We start from the raw sequence: 20,327 nt of genomic DNA, 5'->3' as shown, positions 1-20,327 counted from the left end.
GCTTGGTTGCCTTTGTGGCCTTCCGAGGAGATTTTCTCTCCGGCGAGGAAAATGCTTGCTTCACATGAACAGGAAACAGTCACGTTGCCCTGGCCGGTAGAACCGGAGACCATTGATGTCCCCTGGGGAAGCCAAGGGTAAGGGGAGAGAACTCCTTGGCCTGGCCATCATGGAACATTGGAAATGCCCACAAGGCACATTTGCAATGCTCGTCGGGTCGTGCCAGGGGCTGCGTCTGAAGATGGTGCTATGGGGGCTGGGTCTGGATAGTTTGGGATAATAGGGGAGCTGCCATGCTGGAGCGGCCTGATCAGGGAGAGAGGCGGCATCGTGATTGGTGTGGGCGAGCGTGGTGCCCGCTGACGCTCTGCAGCTGTGATTGGTGAGGGGAGGGAGGGAGCCCCAGGGAGGGGGCCCCACTGCCACTCTAAATGTGATCGGTCGAGGGTGGTGATCGATCTGGGCCATGGATGTTGCGGGCCGGGCGCACTATTTACTGGCAGTGTTTGTTCTTGTGTTCAGTTGCGGGCCACGTGATTATTTTGGGTGGTGCAGGGGGATGGGTTGAGCCTTGCTCGATTTGTTTCGTAAAATTCCGCCGAAAGTGTGCTGTTAGAAATCTTTTCGCGTGACCGGAGGCCGGTGGCCAGTGGAATATCACAGGAATCAGTGCTGTGTCGCATATTGGTCATGACATAAGTAAACAATGCAGACCAGAATGTCTTTTGGGGTGGGTTGAGCAGAAAAATTTTGGAAAAGTGGAGAAGGAGATGTTGCATTGCCAAAAGATATAGATTGGTTGGTCATACAGGCAGATGATGGGCAATTGGAATTTAAAATTGAAAATTACATGTGATTCACTTTGGAAGTAACAGCACGATAAGCTTGTATGCATTGAATTGCAGGGCACTCAACACTGAGAAAAAAAGAGGGATGTCCGGAGTGTGGTGAACCATCGTTGGTTCCCACCAGGTAGTACTGAGCCAGGGTCTGGCCAGTACTATGAGTCTGTATATATGTTACTGTTGGGGTTAGGGTTGGGCTGTTCTACATGTTACTGTTGGGGTTAGGGTTGGGCTGTTCTACCTGTAATATAGTTATTATGGTACATCCCAGTCGGGCTCCGCCTCCTGGGAGAGGTATAAAGGTCACTGCTCTGTCTGGGACCCTTCAGTCTGGGATCGTGTTTTATATATGGTAGCTCTATTGTAGTAGTCAAGAAAAGCCTTTATTTCCTCGAGCATCTCTAGCCTCCTGAGTTATATCGCGCATCACGGAGTGCTTGTCTTTTTTCCAGATGTAAGAAGTAGTTGGAAGAGAGAATGTCCGGGTGCATGAGATCCTTAATTGTGCTGGCTGCTTTTCCGAAGTAGCGGGAAGGGTAGACAGAGTCAATGGATGGGAGACGGGATTGGGTGATGCACTGGGCTACGTTCACAGCACTTTGTAATTTCTTGTTGTCTTGGGCAGAGCAGGAGCCATACCAAGCTGTGATGTGACCAGAAAAATTGCTTTCTAGGGTGCTTCTGTGAAGGCTGGTAAGAGCGGTAGCGGACGTGACGAGTTTCCTTAGTCTTCTGAGAAAGCAGAGGTGATGGTGGGCTTTCCTAACTGTACCGGCTGTGTGGAGGGACCAGGACAGGTTGTTGGTGATGTGGACACCTAGAAACCTGAAACTCGGCCACTTCCACTTCTTCCCGGTTGATGCAGACAGGGGCATGTGCTCCAATATGCTTCGTGAAGTCGATGACTATCTCTTTCGTTTTGTTCATATCGAGCGAGGGATTATTGTCGCCGCACCATTTCACCACATGGTCTATCTCTTTCATGCACTCCATCTGATATTGCCTGAGATCTATTGAGTTACCAGCAAACTTGAAAATCGAGTTGGGGGGTAAATTGGCGAGATGCTCGTTGGTCTATAATGAGTTTAGTAAGGGGCTGAGGGCACCGCCTTGAGGGACATCGATATTGAGGAAAATCTTGGAGGAGGTATTGTTGCCTTTCCCTACTGATTATGGTCTCTGTGTTAGAACAACTACGATCCTGTCATAGATGGAGGAGCTGAACCCCAGTCCACGGAGTTTGGAGATGAGTTCAGGAGGAACAATGGTCTGAAAGGTTGAACTGTTTTTCATAAATAGGAGTCTGCCATAAATGCCCTTGCTATCCAGGTGTTCCAGCGTGGGGAGCAGGTCCTGGGGATGGCTTCTATGTGGGCATTTTGTGGCGATAGACGGTCTGTAGTGGATAGTGGCATAAATTATAGGAATAGCAGGGTTATGTTGGAGATGTCCATACTTTGGTTAGGCCACAAATGGAGTACCATGTGAAGTTCGGGTTACTTCACTACCAGAAGGATTTGAAAGCACCGGAGAGGGTGTTCATGATATTTGCAAGCATGTATTCGGGATGGAGCATTTGGGCAATGAAGAGAGGTTGAATAGGCTCATTGTATTTTCTTTAGAGGAGGGAAGGCTGAAGGTAACCTCATTGAAGTGCACAAGATTATGAGCGTTGTAGATAAGATGGGTATGAAGCTGCTTTCCCCTCAGCTGAAATGTCCGTAATGAAGGGACATCATTTCAAAGTGTGGGCCAGGTTTCGAGGTGATTTGAATAAATATGTTATAACCCAGAGGGTCTCGATTGCAATGCCTGGGAGACTCACAGAGGTGGGCAATCCCACAACCGTGAATAAGTACAAAAGTGAGCACTTGACATGGCATTACATACAAGGCTTTGGGCCGAGTGCTGGAATGTGACATTAGTGCAGAGTTAGTGTTGTCCTGTCGATGCAGACTCGACGGTCCTCACGGCTTCTACTGTAAAGGATAACACAATGGAGAACACTTCTGAACACGTAACTCTAAGTTCCAATGCTGATGTATTTGCCTTCCCTGCAATCTGAAAACTCCAAAGTTACACAAAGCAATCACCATGCACCAGAATATTAGTGTAACCAACAGTAACCGAAACGATCAAATGAAAATAAAACAAAACAGCCAATCTTGTCTTTGCTCTTTTTTGTTGCAAGAGCAAGTTTTGAGCCATGATGCAATCGATATTTACTCACATCTTTATTTACATTGGCAGCAATTATTTTGACTTGTACTTAATCATGTAACTTTTAGCAAGACAGGAACATTGGAAAGTTATATGAAAGCAAGTATCATGTAATCAGATAATAGGTTAGCACCGAATATTATCAGGTTCTTCACCGTTTGGCTCTCCCGTATATCTCTGCATGTTTTAATCTTCAAATGTTTTAACAATACAAAATTAGAATCGACCAACGGAACTGATTCCAGGAACCGATCGGTAATTGCATTCCAAATCCGCCATTTCGGCCATTGCCAACATTTATTCTTCGTTTAATTTCAATTCTGGAAAATGTTACTCTCTACTAATCACTACTGCTCAAAGCAGCAAAGTCCCAGATACTGAATTGTTCCCACCGAAACTTCCATCTGACATGCCCATACCGAAGTGATTATACCCCATATGTGCATCGAACATGATGTACAATTTGCATTCAAACTAAAGAAGGGAAATCGTGCTTGGCAAGTCTACGAGAAATTTTGGAGGATGTAACTTACAGACTTGATTAACAGGAGCCAGTGGATGTCATTTGTTTTGACTTACAGAAGTCTTTCGGCGACGTGCCACACACGAGATTAGCATGTTAAGTTAAAGCACATGCGATTGAGGGTAGGGCATTGAGATGGGTAGGACCTCGATGGCAGACCAGAAAAAAAGAATAGCAATAAACAGATTGTATTCCGAGATGACCCAAACATGGGTGGGCTGGAGCAGGTGGGGTGGGGAGGGGTGGGGGGGGGGGGGGTGGGGGGCGGAGGTGGGGAGGAGGGATCAGGCTCTTGAGTTAATGATCCACCATGAGCATAATAAATGGCGGAGAAGACACAACGAGTTGACTGGCCTCCTCCTGTTTCTAGTTTATCTGTTTCTATGATGTTTTTCTGGACATTGCATTGTGTTAATATTGCCATATTAATATAGGGTCTTTTGAAAATTCTAATTTGTCTGCCAGAACCGTGAGAAGATAAACAGCGTTCAGGTCTGAGTTGTTGTGGCCTATTACTGAAGGACTATGTGAAGTTTGAGGGCTGAAACGTGCATCACGAGATCTTCCGGTGACCAACATAGAAAACATCTGGAAATTGCAGTGCTCTTAATTCCATGCTATTTGTTGCATTGGGATTTGTCTGACGGCAAATTGGAATGGATGCCAAGATGAAGACACGTTTTGCATTGCTAAATGCGAGCATGCCGTCGTGGCTTCAAAGGCTGCTTCAGCCACATCTTTGATCAAGCAGCAGGACTTACCAATCGGCAGAACATATTGTGGGGTTACTCTTTGATGCGCGATTAATTCACTCGGGAGGCTGGATCGTACCCGGGAAATCAAGGCTTTTATTAGCAACATGAATGGAGCATACTGCTTAACAATACAATCCCAGACTAAAGGGTCACTAGGCAGTGCAGTGACGTTTATACTCCTATAGGTAGGCGGAGCCAACCGGAGTGTACCACAGAACAATACCAACAGGTGGAACACCCCAACCCTAACCCCAACAGTAACAAAAGTAACATATGTACAAGTACCCATAGTGATAACCATCTATGGTTCAGTACCCAAAGTGGTAACCATCTGTGGTTCACCACACTCTTAATCCATGGTTACCTCCACAAAGGGCACACAATGTGACTGCCATTTTGGCTGCATTAACTCGTCAGCAGCATGGCCACTTCTGTAATCCCTGCACTACTTAGATTCCTGGTCATGAGACTCTGTTCCGGCATGCACCCTACAGCAGTGTCATAGCAGCATCACACCAAGAGTTCTCCACTCACTTCCTACACAACACGCCACCTCCAACAGGCAGTCCTCATCAAACTGCAACTCCTGTTCGGCCGCAGCATCTAGGGTTCCACACGTCTCATCACATGCCTTCTGCGCCCGCCATCCCAGGCTTCTCAGCCACAGACTCCTATGCTTCGTTCCCAACCACAATATTCTCCTCTCTCTGTCACTTGCTGCCACCGTTGTAGCAGCCATCCTGGACTCATTGAACACCGACTCGTTCACTGTTCATTTGACACCACCACGAAAGGCTCTTTCTCTCTCCGACCTACTCACCCCAGGAAATCAAACACCACCTCATGTGTATACCAGTGCTCCGTCGCACACTCCTGTCTCAGCCTTCGTCACTCTTCAACCTGCCTCAGAGAGAAGCTCCAGAGAAAACGTTGCCTCCGTCGACAACTTCGCAATCGACCAACAAACCCGTACCCACTGTTTCTCAGCGCTGTGGCTATTGCCAGTTTGCATGGTATACAGGTGGCGAGTTGGGATATGAAGCTTCGAGGGAACGAGAAAAAACAAAACCTGTATTGAGGGTACGAGGCCATTGGATGTGTCACTTTGGGCGGGCCAGATGCGGTAAACTGGTAAAGCATCTGCATGAGAAGTGTTGTGGAAATATCAGAGATCAATGATTTTCATTGAAAATGAATGAAATTGCACATTGTAGAGAATCAACAAAAAACTTACCTGTACTTGGCATGATGCACACATTCAAGGGATCTGCATTCAGCTCCGAACATTAAATGCGGATGTAGCCTCGCCTATCACGTACCAAATAGAACCTTGCTGCAACGGGTGGAGGAAGATACTGCTGTAACCAAGGGGGCAGTGTGATTCGCTTCATGAAATGTTCACTGCCTAATAGTGGTCGATCAAGGCACAAGCATTCAGCAATTGGGACTCGAGTTCCGGGAGGGAACCGATTTAAGAGAAGGAAGGGAGAAGACAAGGAAGGAACAGAATGGACGATAAAAGTTAAGATCGACTTCAACAGCTTCAGCACCTTCTGCTTTGCCACTCAATCCCTCCTGATTTCTGCCACATTACTGACTTTGTAGTTTATACAAAGTAAAAGCGCTTCAATATGTTTCTGCATTAGGTAACATATTTGACGACAGTGGATAAGTCTTCACTAAAACTAATGTTCTTCCCATCCTGACGCATAATTTCCCTGTTTTTTTTCTGTCTCCTGCAGCTAACTTAGCCACGATTGCGATCTTAGCCTTTCGAAAATGTGGTCTCTCCAAATGTGTCACACGCTACCTGATGGCCATGGCAACAGCAGATCTGCTCCTTGTTATTATCGATTTGATATTAAGACACATTCCAATTGTTTACTGGGAACATTTTTACTTTCTGCAGTCCATGCGTGTGTGTAATATCCATGCAGTTCTCCTGTATGCAGCCGCTGACTGTTCTGTTTGGTTTACTGTGACTTTCACCTTTGATCGATGTGTTGCTATTTGTTGCCAGAAGCTGAAAAATAAATATTGCACAGAAAAAATAGCTGCTCGGGTTCTGGCAACTGTTGCTGTGCTGAGCTGTTTCAAGAACATCTTCTGGTATTTTATGTTGTCGGGCAGATACATCCTGTGGAACAAACCATGGTTCTGTTCGCTAACATTCAGTGTTCAGGTGTCTCTAGCCTGGATAATTGTCGAGTTTCTTCATCACATTCTAACCCCATGCTTACCATTTGCCCTGATTTTCTTGCTCAATGTTGTCACCATCAGGCACATTGTAGTGAATAGCAGAGCCCGTAGAAGACTTCGAGCTGCAAACAGTGGGGATAGTTCCAAAGACCCAGAGATAGAGAGTCGACGGAAATCTATAATCTTACTATTTGTTATCTCTTTGAATTTCATTGTGTTGTGGGCTGCTATAATGGTGTTTTCTATATGCAGGCGGATGTTTTACCTATTGGATAATTATGTACTGATAAGTGATTTTGTGCAGGAAATGGGCTTCATGTTGCAGCTCCTGAGTTGCTGCACAAACACTTGCATTTATGCTGTGACCCAGACTATGTTCAGGGAACAATTGAAAATTGTGCTCAAATATCCGTTTATTTCTGTTGTTCAATGCATTCAAAGATATAAAGAAATGAATCACTGATCAATCGACAATTTTGTCATCAGATGCTTTTTTCTAATGGGGTCACAAGCTGCCATGATCGCGACAGAGCAGGAAGTGAGCTTCCCACATGCTTAAACAAAATGTGGACCGGTCTGTCACTGCAACAACAGTCTGCTGTGTACTTCTCACTCTGAGGACAGGCAGAACGGTGGACACTGCGACTATCATCAGAGAATGTGACATTGTTGCAATGCAGACAGACAAGGTGCTGGCTATGCTATGGTAATCACAATGACACGGTATGTATGCGTATAATGGTAAGGAATGGCAATACATCTCGCTATGATGACAATAAGGACGTTCTCTGTCGCTATGATGGCAGAGGGGCGGCTGAACATTCTCAGTATGGTAGCAAGGCAGGCAGAGTTTTCTTTCAATAGAGGCAGAGCTAGTCTGTCATGTTTTTAGCTGAATGCACCAGGACCAATTGCCAATAATTGCAACAACCCCATTTATCGCCTGCACTCACAAACTAGAAAGTAGGTGAGGAAGAAATATTATCCATTGGTCCACGTTCCATTGCTCGCCATTACAGTGAATTACAGAGTTGGAAATTCATTTCAAGTGTACTGTAGAATGGCCGACTGGTATTACTCCAAAACCTCAGCTCATGTTGTGTGGACCCTGATTCAAAACCCGCCACGGTAGATGGTGGAATTTGAACACAATTTTTAAAAATCTGGAATTAAATATCTACTGATGACCATGAAACATTGCCAATTGCGGGGGGTGGTGGGGGTGGGGGGAGGTGGGGGGGGGGGTGGGGGGGGGGGGTGGGGTGAGGTGGGGGGTGGGGGAGGGGTGGGGGGGGGGGCGGGGGGGGCGGGGGAAACGGATTCACTAATATCCTTTTGGGATTGAAATCTGCCGTCCTTACCTGGTCTGGCCTGCATGTGACTCCAGTGCCAGACCAACGTGGCTGACTCTCAAGTCCTCTCTGAAATTGCCAAGTAAGTCATTCAGTTTCACTTGCTACTAGGGATGGTCAACAAATACTGGTCAGCCAACTGCTACTAGGGATGGTCAACAAAAACTGGTCAGCCAACTGTCAGCCAAAATGTTGCTAAATTGCCTGGGTCACCAGGATGACATGAGATATCCCAGGTAAACCATCGTGCTGGAAGGTTAATTTAAACCGCGTACACTGGAGGGAAAATCTGCCCGGTCCGCTAGGGAAGGGGAAGATACACCAGGTACATTGTGAGAAGCAGAGCGAAATATATAATACACGAGGCAAGGTGAGGTATGCGACTGTAAATTGGGCAATTTCTTCATATGCCATGTGCAACGGTTAATGTTTGGTGAAACACTGAGCGGATATGAGGCATAAGATATGGCAAGGAGGAATTGGTCACATGCAAGGTGATGCACCATCAATTACGATACGAGGACTCCAGCGAGTGAGTGACATAACAGGCTTTTAATCGCAAAGGACTGGAGCACACCCTTGTGGCTAACCTGGCCCAGACTGAGGCAAGGAGGAGGAACCATCACCTTTATACCCCGCTCAGATGGAAAGGGAGGAGTCTCAGGTGGAAAGGGAGGAGTCTCGGGCCAGGTGCAGCAGGGGCGTGTCCAGGCATACAACATGTAATTGCAGTGGGTCACCACATTCACCCCCTCTTTAAAAAAAGAGTCTGGCGGGGGTGAGGTGGAGGAACAATATATACAGAGGCACGAAGATATATATACAAGAGTCATGAAACTGAAGTAAGACGCCGTCCCCTCACAGGGTCAGCCGGTCGGGCGGCTTGATCAGTCACTGCGACTGCCGTAGTACCGTTTGAGGTGATGTCTCCGATGGCAGGGTGCAACCACTCGAGTCCGCTGTCGTCCTGTCTGGTCGGGTCCTGCGTGGTGACTCCGGGGGCTCAGGCGAGCTGCATACAGGGGACAATGACGTAAGTGGACCTGGTGCTCCCTGAACAGAAGGGTCTAGGGATTTGGGGTAGGGGTTCATAGTGGGCTCCGGGGCACCCGCAGGCCCCCAGGTCCCGGATGGAGACCGTGTCCTCCCGCCCATCGTGGTATGCCACATAGGCATATTGAGTGTTGGCGTGGAGGAGCTGGACCTTTTCGACCAGGGGGTCCGACTTATGTGGTCGTACATGCCTCCGGAGCACAACGGGGCCTGGGTACGCCAGACACGACGATAGTGAGATTCCCGAGGAGGGCTCCCTAGGGAAAGCAAACATCCGCTCATGGGGGGTGGTGTTGGTAGCCGTACACAGGAGGGACCTAATCGAGTGCAGTGCATCGGGGAGGACTTCTTGCCAGCTGGTGACTGGAAGGCCATTGGACCATAGCACGAGTTAAACGGCCTTCCAGACTGTCGCGTTCTCCCTCTCTACCTGCCTGGTAGTCCTACTCGAGGCTATGCCCTTAGAGAGCAGGTACTGACGCAGCTCCTCACTCATAAAGGAGGATCCCCGGTCACTGTGGATGTAGTTGGGGTAACTGAACAGGGTGAAGAGGACGTGCACGGCCTTGACGACCGTGGTTGAAGTCACATCCGAGCAGGGAATGGCAAAAGGGAATCGGGAGTACTCATCTATAACATTGAGGAAATAGACGTTGTGGTCAGAAGAGGGAAGCGGCCCTTTGAAATCAATGCTGAGGCGTTCAAAGGGGCGGGTGGCTTTAATGAGGTGTGCCCTGTCCGGCCGATAGAAGTGCGGCTTACACTCCGCGTAGGCCAGCCAGTGTCTGGTTATAGACCGGACGTCCTCAACAGAATAGGGCAGGTTACGGGCCATAATAAAGTGGTAGAGCCTGGTGACCCCCGGGTGACAGAGGTCATTGTGGAGAGTCTGTAGTTTGTTCACCTGTGCGCTGGCACATGTTCCGCAAGACAGAGCATACGGAGGCTCGTTGAGCTTCCCGGGCCGGTATACGATATCATAATTGTAAGTGGAGAGCTCAATCCTCCACCTCAGTATCTTATCATTCTTAATCTTGCCCCTCTGCGCGTTGTTGAAATAAAAGCCGCCGAACGTTGGTCCGTGAGCAAGGTGAACCGTCGGCCAGCGAGGTAGTGGCGCCAGTGTCACACTGCTTCGACGATGGCCTGAGCCTCCTTCTCGACAGAGGAGTGTCGAATTTCAGAGACTAAGAGGGTTCGTGAGAAGAAGGCAACGGGTCTGCCCGCCTGGTTAAGCATGGCGGCCAGGGTGAAGTCAGACGCATCACTCTCCACCTGGAAGGGGATTGACCAGTCCACAGTGTGCATTGTGGCCTTCGCGATGTCTGCTTTAATGCAGTCGAAGGCCAAGCGGGCCTCTCCTGACAGGGAAAAAAGGGTGGATTTGATAAGGGGACGGGCCTTATCCGCATAATTAGGGACCCACTGGGTGTAGTATGAGAAATAGTCCAGGCATCTCATCAGTGCTTTAAGATTGGTGGGAAGGGGAAGTTCCATGAGGGGGCGCATGTGGTCAGGATCTGGGCCGATGACCCCATTCTCCACTACATACCCCAGGATGGCGAGGCGGTGAGTGCTGAAGACACACTTCTCCTTATTGTAGGTCAGATTTAGGAGGGCGGCCGTGCGAAGGAATTTATTGAGGTTTGCGTCGTGGTCCTGCTGAACATGGCCGCAAATGGTGACATTATCCACGTACGAGAAGATGGCACGCAGCCTGTTCTGGTCCACCATTCGGTCTATTTCACGCTGGAAGACCGAGACCCGATTGGTGACGCCGAAGGGAACAAAGAACAAACAAAGAACAAAGAACAATACAGCACAGGAACAGGCCCTTCGGCTCTCCGAGCCCATGCCGCTCCCTGGTCCAAACTAGAGCATTCTTTTGTATCCCTCCAATCCCATTCCGTTCATATGGCTATCTAGACAAGTCTTAAACGTTCCCAGTGTGTCCGCCTCCACCACCTTGCCTGGCAGCGCATTCCAGGCCCCCAGCACCCTCTGTGTAAAATATGTCCTTCTGATATCTGTGTTAAACCTCCCCCCCTTCACTTTGAATCTATGACCCTTCGTGAACGTCACCACCGACCTGGGGAAAAGCTTCCCACCGTTCACCCTATCTATGCCTTTCATAATTTTATACACCTCTATTAAGTCTCCCTTCATCCTCCGTCTTTCCAGGGAGAACAACCCCAGTTTACCCAATCTCCCCTCATAACTAAGCCCCTCCATACCAGGCAACATCCTAGTTATCCTCTTCTGTACTCTCTCCAAAGCCTCCACGTCCTTCTGGTAGTATGGCGACCAGAACTGGACGCAGTTTTCCAGATGCGGCCGAACCAACGTTCTATACATCTGCAACATCAGACCCCAACTTTTATACTCTATGCCCCGTCCTATAAAGGCAAGCATGCCATGTGCCTTCTTCACCGCCTTCTCCACCTGTGACGTCACCTTCAAGGATCTGTGGACTTGCACACCCAAGTCCCTCTGCGTATCTACACCCTTTATGGTTCTGCCATTTATCGTGTAGCTCCTCCCTACATTATTTCTACCAAAATGCATCACTTCGCATTCATCAGGATTGAACTCCATCTGCCATTTCTTTGCCCAAATTCCCAGCTTTTCTATATCCTTCTGTAGCCTCTGACAATGCTCCTCACTATCTGCAAGTCCAGCCAATTTTGTGTCGTCCGCAAACTTACTGATCACCCCAGTTACACCTTCTTCCAGATCGTTTATATAAATCACAAACAGCAGTGGCCCCAATACAGAGCCCTGCGGAACGCCACTAGTCACAGGCCTCCAGCCAGAAAAAGACCCTTCCACTACCAACCTCTGTCTACTGTGACCAAGCCAGCTCTCCACCCATCTTCCCACCTCCCCCTTTATCCCATGAGAGCCAACATTTTGCACCAGCCTACCATGAGGGACTTTGTCAAACGCTTTACTAAAGTCCATATGGACGACATCCATGGCCCTTCCCTCGTCAACCATTCTTCAAAAAAGTCCACCAGGTTAGTGAGGCATGACCTCCCTCTCACAAAACCATGCTGACTATCGTTAATGAGTTTATTCCTTTCTAAATGCGCATACATCCTATCTCTAAGAATCTTCTCCAACAACTTCCCCACCACGGACGTCAAGCTCACCGGCCTATAATTATTCGGGTTATCCTTCCTACCCTTCTTAAATAACGGGACCACATTAGCTATCCTCCAATCCTCTGGGACCTCACCTGTGTCCAGTGACGAGACAAAGATTTGCGTCAGAGGCCCAGCGATTTCATCTCTCGTCTCCCTGAGCAGCCTTGGATCGATTGCATCAGGCCCTGGGGATTTGTCAGTCTTTATATTCTCTAACAAACGTAACACTTCCTCCCTTGTAATGGTGATTTTCTCCAACGGTTCAACACTCCCCTCCGAGACAACCCCAGTCAACACACCCCTCTCCTTTGTGAATACCGACGCAAAGTATTCATTTAGGATATCCCCTCCTTCTTTGGGCTCCAAGCATAATTCCCCACTTTTATCCCTGAGAGGTCCGAGTTTTTCCCTGACAATCCTTTTGTTCCTAACGTATGAATGAAATGCCTTGGGATTCTCCTTAATCCTGTCTGCCAAGGACATTTCGTGACCCCTTTTTGCCCTTCTAATTCCCCGTTTGAGTTCTTTCCTATTTTCTTTGTACTTCTCCAGAGCTGCCTCCATTTTTAGCTGCCTGGACCTCTCTTTTCTTTTTGACCAGTCCCTGAATTTCCCTGGTTATCCACGGTTCTCGATTCCTACCCTTCCTATCCTTCTTTTTTACATGCCTGTCCTGTAGCCCTAACAACTGCTCCTTAAAAGACTCCCACATGTCAGATGTGGATTTACCGTCAAACAGCCTCTCCCAATCAAGAGCTGCCAATTTCTGCCTAATCCCACTAACGTTAGCCTTCCCCCAATCCAACACCTTACCCTTGGGACACCACTCATCTTTATCCATCACTATCCTAAAGCTAACAGAATTGGGGGCACTATTTGCCACATGTTCCCCTACCGAAACTTTGAAGACCTGACCGGGCTCATTCCCCAGTACTAGGTCCAGTATAGCCCCCTCTCTAGTCGGGCTATCTGCATATTGTTCCAAAGAACCCTCCTGTACGCATTTTACGAATTCCTCCCCATTCAGACTCATAGCTCTCCGCGATTTCCAGTCCATACGAGGGAAATTGAAGTCTCCCACTACAACAACCCTATTTTTCCTGCACCTATCCAGTATCTCCTGACATATCCGTTCTTCCACTTCCCTTGGGCTGTTGGGGGGCCTGTCGTATATCCCCAACATAGTGACTGCGCCCTTCTTGTTTCTAAGCTCCACCCAGAGTGACTCGTTACACGACCCCTCTGAATTGTCCTCCCTCTGCACCACTGTAATATGCTCTCCAACTAATACTGCTACTCCCCCACCTCTTTTGGCCCCTCCTCTGTCTCGCCTAAAACACTTGTACCCCGGAATATTCAGCTGCCAGTCCTGTCCCGCTTTCAACCAAGTCTCTGTCACCGCAACCACATCCACATTCCTCATGAGCATTAAGGCCCTAAGTTAATCTGTCTGACGTGCTACGCTCCTTGCATTGAAGTATAAGCACTCCAAATCTCCAGGCCCAGGGAGGTCATCCTCCCCCAGAGTGCTCTTCTTCTTTGCCAGCCTTGTCCCAGCCCCAAGCTCGTCCCCAGCCTCTACACTTGTAGACCTAATATTTTGATTCCCACCCCTCTGCCATACTAGTTTAAACCCCCCCGAACTGCACTAGCAAAACTCCCAGCCAGGATATTCGTGCCCTTCCAACTTAGTTGTGACCCGTCCTTCTTGTACAGGTGCCATCCTCTCCTGAAAACTTCCCATTGATCTAGGAAAATGAAGCCCTCCCTCCTGGATCAGTCCTTGAGCCAGGCATTCAACTGTACTAACTCCCTATTCTTAGCCTCACTGGCAGGAGGCATTGGGAGCAGCCCAGAGATGGCCACCCTGGAGGCCATACTTTTTAGAAATATTTCCCAACTCCCTGAATTGCTCTCGTAGGATCCCCCTGCTCTTCCTATCTACATCATTTACACCAATGTGTGCAATGACATCCATTTCTTTATCTTCCCCTTTTAAGATGCCTCCTATCCGCTTGGAGACATCCATTACCCCAGCACCAGGTAGGCAGACTGCCATCCTGGAGTCCCGTTTGCACCCACAGAATCGACTGTCCATGACTCTAACTGACGCATCCCCCACCACTATTGCTCTCCTAACACCTCTCTTTCCTTTCCGGGCCACAGAGCCTGACTCTGTGCCAGTGACCTGGTCACTGTGGCTTACCCCTGGAGAGTCATCCTCCTCCACACTATCCAAAACAATATACTTGTTTTGGAGTGGGACAACCACAGGTGATCCCTCCACTAATTGGTCACTCCCTTCCCCTCACGCACCTGTCGCCGAGCCCTTCATATTATGAGAGACAGCCACTGGAATACTCGCTGGTACGTTACCCTCCTGACCTTTACTCCTCCTAACTGTGACCCACGTGTCTTCCTCCCGATGCCCCGGTGTAACTAGTTCCCTATAACTCATGTCAATTATTCTCTCATTCTCCCTGACTAGACCAAGGTCAGCAATCTGCAACTTCAGTTCCGTGACACGGTCCCTCAGGAGCTGCAGTTCCACGCACCTGGTGCAAATATGAACCTCCGGGAGGCTAGGTGTTTCCAGGAACTCCCACATCCCACACTGGAAGCACCGAACTGGCCTATCATCCATAGTTACCCTTATCCTATATAGGTTTGGATAAAAATAACTTACCCTGCCTCGCCCTTACCGCCTAAGCCCTGTGAGCCAAAGCCCTGACAGCTTCCACTCAGCTTCCCACTCACTCCACTGCCCGCTCCCGACGCAGCCCGCTGTATAGAGTGACTTTTATACTAAAAAACACAATCACCCAGAATCCCCTGCAGCCTTATCCCACTTCCTCAGAGTTCAAACCCTTGAAAAAAGCCCGCGAAAAAAACGGATTAAATAAATAAATAAATAATTCACAGCACTTTACTCACCCTCAGTACTCCTGCTGAGAATCTCTCCCTCTGTCCTGCACCACTTCGAACAAATCCCTAAGAAAGTGGTGGAGGCGGCCATCCGCCTCGAAAGCCGTATATTTGCGGTCCTCCGGGTGGATGGGGAGCTGGTGGTAGGCCGATTTGATCAATTGTGGAGATCACCCGGTATTGCGCAATCCGATTGACCATGTCGGGTATGCGCCGAAGGGCATACACATCCAGCTGCGTGTACCGGTTGATGGTCTGACTGTAATCGATGACCATCCGGTGTTTCTCCCCAGTTTTGACCACCACCACCTGCGCTCTCCAAGGGCTGGTGCTCGCCTCAATGATCTCTTCCTTCAGGAGCCGCTGGACCTCGGACCTAATGAAGGTCCTGTCCCCCGCACTGTACCGTTTGCTCTTGGTGGCAATGGGCTTAGACTCGGGGGTGAGAGGTTCGAATAGCGAAGGAGGGGTGACTTGAAGGGTTGAAAGGCTGCAAGTGGTGCGTCGTGGGCAGTCTAGGAACTGTGGGTTACAGACGGAGATCGGGGGAAGAGGCCCGTTGTACTGCAACGTGACACTCCAAAGATGGGTCAGAAAATCGAGCCCCAGGAGTATGGGAGCGCAGAGGTGTGGAAGCACCAGGAACTTAAAATTTTCGTACTCGGTCCCCCGAAGTGTAAGGGTCACCACACAATACCCGAGGACATCCACGGAACGGGACTTTGAGGCCAAGGAAATAGTTTGCTTGACTGGCTGCACGGAAAGGGCATAGTGGCGCACTATGTCGGGGTGGATGAAACTCTCCGTACGCCCGCAGTCAAACAAGCAATTTCCCATGTGGCCGTTTACCTAGATGTCCATCATGGACCTGGCGAGTTGATGTGGACGAGACTGGTCTAGCTGGACCGCTGCCACCTGGTGGATCCTGGAGAATGATCGACCGGCGTCCAAAATAGCGGATCCCGTGTCTCACACGCGGCGACGGCGTCCAAAATGGCGGCTCCCTTGACTCACACGTGGCCGATGGCGTCCAACATGGTGTCTCCCTTGACACACACGCGGGTGATGGCGTCCGAATTTTCGGTTCCTTCGGGTCGCACGCTGCGCTGTTTGGCTTCGAGGATGACTTTGCCCTGCAGACTTTAGCGTCGTGGCCTTTCTTTCTGCACCCAGAGCAGAACACTTCCCTTGCCGGGCAGCGTTGTCGGGGGGGTTCCCCTGACCGCAAAAATAGCACTTCGGACCTGCAACAGTCGCAGCAGTCGAGTCGTTGGTGGGGCGCTGTGTGACATAAGTCTGTGGCCCTCAATACTGGGGTGGTTGTGTCCGTGAGGCCCACGATGTCACCGTGTGGTCGGGTGCATACGCCTCGAGGTTACGGGAGGCCACTTCTAGGGATTCAGTGACTGTCACAGTTTTTGGTAGATCTAGCCCTCCTTGCTCTCACAGTCTTTGCCGAATGTAGTTGGATGCGATGCCGGTAATGGAGGCATTGCGGATTAAGTCCTCCATGTACTGCGTGGCAGATACAACCTTGCAGTTATAGACCCTGCCTCGTACCCGTAGTTCACGGAGAAACTGTGCGCTTGATTCTCCTTGCCACTGTCTTCGAGTAGCCAGAAGGTGCTTGGCGTAGACTTCATTTGTCCGTTTACTGTACTGGCTCTTTAGGAGCTCTAGCGCGTCCCTGTATGTCTCTGCGTCACTGATGGTGGCATAAACCACGTCACTTACCCGGGCGTGGAACACGTGCAGCTTGTTTGAATCAGACTGGACGACAGCGGAGGCTTCAAGGAAGGCTTCAAAGTACTTCAGCCAGTGATCGAAAGTGTTGGCAGCTCCCACAGCTTGCGGATGCAGGTTTAATTTATCAGGCTTTAGAATTTGCTCCATTCTGGTTTTTTTTCTTTCTATGCGACTAAAATTTATGCATCATCAATTACGATACGAGGACTCCAGCGAGTGAATGAAATAACCGGCTTATAATCGCAAAACTGGAGCACACACTTGTAGCTAACCTGGCCCAGACTGAGGCGAGGAGGAGGAACCATCGCCTTTATACCTCGCTCAGGTGGAAAGGGAGGAGTCTCAGGTGGAAAGGGAGGAGTCTCGGGCCAGGTGCAGCAGGGGTGTGTCCAGGCATACAACATGTAATTACAGTGGGTCACTACACAAGGTGCGTTGGAAACTAATTGCAACTTACAAAGGTGGAAGAGCTGCTACAGAAGGTTGAGTGTTCGAGATGCTTAATGTAGCATAGTAACGTGGGGAGTCATGGCAATTACCATCTCGTCGTCGAGAGGGCTTATTCACAAGGCGCTGGATGTGAGGTAATACACTCAGCCCACAAGGTGTGAGGTACTACCTTGCCAAGCAAAATGGGAGGGATTTGATGTACCCGGTATGATACTGCAGGCAGAGAAATATACTGCATATTCTGTGCAGTGTATGTCTTATGAAGGACACCGAGGGAAGACGCAATATACATGCTGAACTCGGAGGAATGCACATATATGCCCAGTACATGGGACACCTGCAAATCTACACAAACATAAGAAGGAATTGTACGAGTTGCACTCGGTACAATCGATGAAATATTGAAATATAACATCAAAAACATCGCACAGGGCGTTATATACCAGATTTCTGCGAGAGTGAATAAATGTAACAGTTAAATTGGGGAAGGGGGTAATTATAAAAGATTGAACCGTCGTCAGCAACTAGACACAGAGCAAACCAGAGCACCTTGCCTATTATGGCAGGTGTCTGGCACAGTACAATTTATTTTGTTCATGTTGCACAGAATCCGTGATCTGCACTGGTTTTCCGATGTGCACAATTTTATGGTCTGTATGCTGGGAGAGTCGATATTAGTTTCAGCATCCAAACTCTTTATAGGGCGGCACGGTGACACGGTGGTTAGCACTGCTGGCCCACAACCCCAGGGATCTGAGTCCGATTCATTGCTTGGGTCACCGTCTGTGTGCAGTTTGCATGTTCTCCCCCTGTCTGTGTGGGTTTCCTCTGAGTGCAACGGTTTCCTCCCACAGTCCAACAATGTGCAGGTTGATTGACCTTGCTAAATTGCCCCTCAATGTGCCGGGATGCGTAGGTTCGAGGATAAATATGTGAGTTTATGGGGCCAGCGCCCAAGGTGGGATCGTGAACGGTGCAGACTCGAAGGGCTGAATGGCCTCCTTCTGCACATTAGGGATTCTTTTATCATTCAATTTCAGTGTTTGTAATTTTTCAGGGTCTGTATTTGTTCACGTTCTGTTTGCAGCCATGAGTTATTTTAGATTTTCCATTTGTTTTGGTTTCTTTGTTTATTCTCGGTAAGTGTATCATTTTCCAAGCCCATGTTGTTTTCAAGTTATGTTTCAGGTTCATGTTCCAGCTTCATGTTATGACAGGTGGATTAGCCCATTGAATGTCATTATTATTCTTCAAGCATCTATCAATTGTGGTGTTCATGTTAATTCAAAAACCATATTGGTACTGTACTTATTTTCAGGTCAATATTACGTCAATAGCATATATGGGTTTGCAGCATTGAATTAATTTTGTTGCACGCATTGGGGTCAGTGAGTCCATTAATTTCAGAGTCTTTTATCGTTTCATTGTCTTTATTCAATTCAGAGCCTCTGTTAGCTTCAGGGCCTGAATTAGTTTCAGGATGCGAACACTGGGCGCAGTAACTGTTCTCCATTCCATTGAACGAGAGACATCGTATTCAGATCTTACTGCCACACTTGATAGTCAAGGAAGCAGCTTTCATAATGCGGCCACACCGATTGAGGTGTTAAATTTATAATCCTGTGAACATAAATCAATCACAACTGGTAAGAATTTCATGAATTCCTGGTCACAATGGGTTGGACATTAATTTGAACTTTGACTGTCACTTCTCAATCGAAGGACAACCACGTTTTGGAAACAAACGCTGGTCTTGCTCGCGAAGCTCAGATCGAATGAAAGAATAAACAAAAAGCTGAGCAAAATAAAAGTAGGCATGAGCAGTAGTCAAGTTGACGAGATGGAAATGCTTTCAACCGATGTTGTCTGTTGAGGCTTGGACTAGAGACTAAGAGGCTTCGACGAGTGTTATTCAAAAAGACACCTCGAGTATCATCTCTGAAAAGATAAAGATAAGAGATTGATATTACTGGAGAAGTTTTACTTTTAATAAATTGTGTTCTGTCTTAAATTTTTTACATGCTTTGGAAGCAGTGAGAGAGTACAAGCGGAAATTGTTGAGGGATAATTCTGCATCTTACTTTCAAACTCAGATAATCTGGAAGACAGTCCTCGTGTCAATGTTACTGTCAGGTAATGTCTCCCGTGAACTCTCCATCATGATGTGTGAATGAAGTAATTGATGGAAGAAACTTGGGTTTTGTTTTCCCTTTTATAATTAAGAGATGTACCTGACCAGGAAAAGAACTGTTATCTCAATTACTGACGCAATTTTAACAGACAATGTGATATTCACAATCTTTGATGAAATTACTGAAGATATTTTAACTTATGCATATTATTAAGGAAGTCTCCATGACTAGAATCAAAAAGCAGAAGTTGACGATTTGTTGAACAGCCTCGAATTAACCTGTAATTTATGATGTTTTTATTGATTCGTGAAACATGGACGTGGCTGGCATTTATTGCCCAGCCCTAGTTGCACTTGGTAAGGGGATGCTGAGTTGCCTTCTTAAATCGATGAAGTCCACGTTCTGTGGATTATCCCCAATGCCGTCAGGGAGGAATTCCAGGATTTTGGCCCACCGACCACAAACGAATGGCAACATGTTTCCAAGTCAGGATGATGAGTGGTTTGAGGTGGATCATGCAGGTGAATGTATTCACGTGTATCTGTTGCCCCTGTTCTCCGAGATGGAAGTAGTCGTGGGTTTAGCAGGTGCTCTCTGAGGATATTTGATGAATTGTTGCAGTGCTTCTTTTTGATAGTACACACTACTGCTAGTTAGCGACTGTGGTGGAGGTAATGGATGTCGACGGATGTCGTGCCAATCAAGCGAGCTGCATGTCCTGAATGGTGTCAAGCTTCATGAGCGTCGTTGGAGCTGAATCCATTCAGGCAAATGAGGAGTATTCCATCAGAGTTCTGACTTGAGCCTTGTAAATGGTGGTCAAGCTTTGGGAAGTCAGGAGGTGAGATATTTGCGCAGTATTCCTGGCCTGCAATCTGCTCTTGTGGCCACTGTGTTTATGTGGCGAATCCAGTTGAATTTCTGGCCAATGGCCACCCCAAGGATGTAGACAGTGTGGGGGGGGGGGGGGGGGGGTTCAGT

Source organism: Mustelus asterias, unplaced genomic scaffold, assembly GCF_964213995.1.
Source record: "Mustelus asterias unplaced genomic scaffold, sMusAst1.hap1.1 HAP1_SCAFFOLD_74, whole genome shotgun sequence".
In the NCBI taxonomy this organism is placed as follows: domain Eukaryota; kingdom Metazoa; phylum Chordata; class Chondrichthyes; order Carcharhiniformes; family Triakidae; genus Mustelus; species Mustelus asterias.
The sequence above is the reverse complement of the archived record's forward strand: the minus strand, read 5'-3'. Positions refer to the sequence as shown.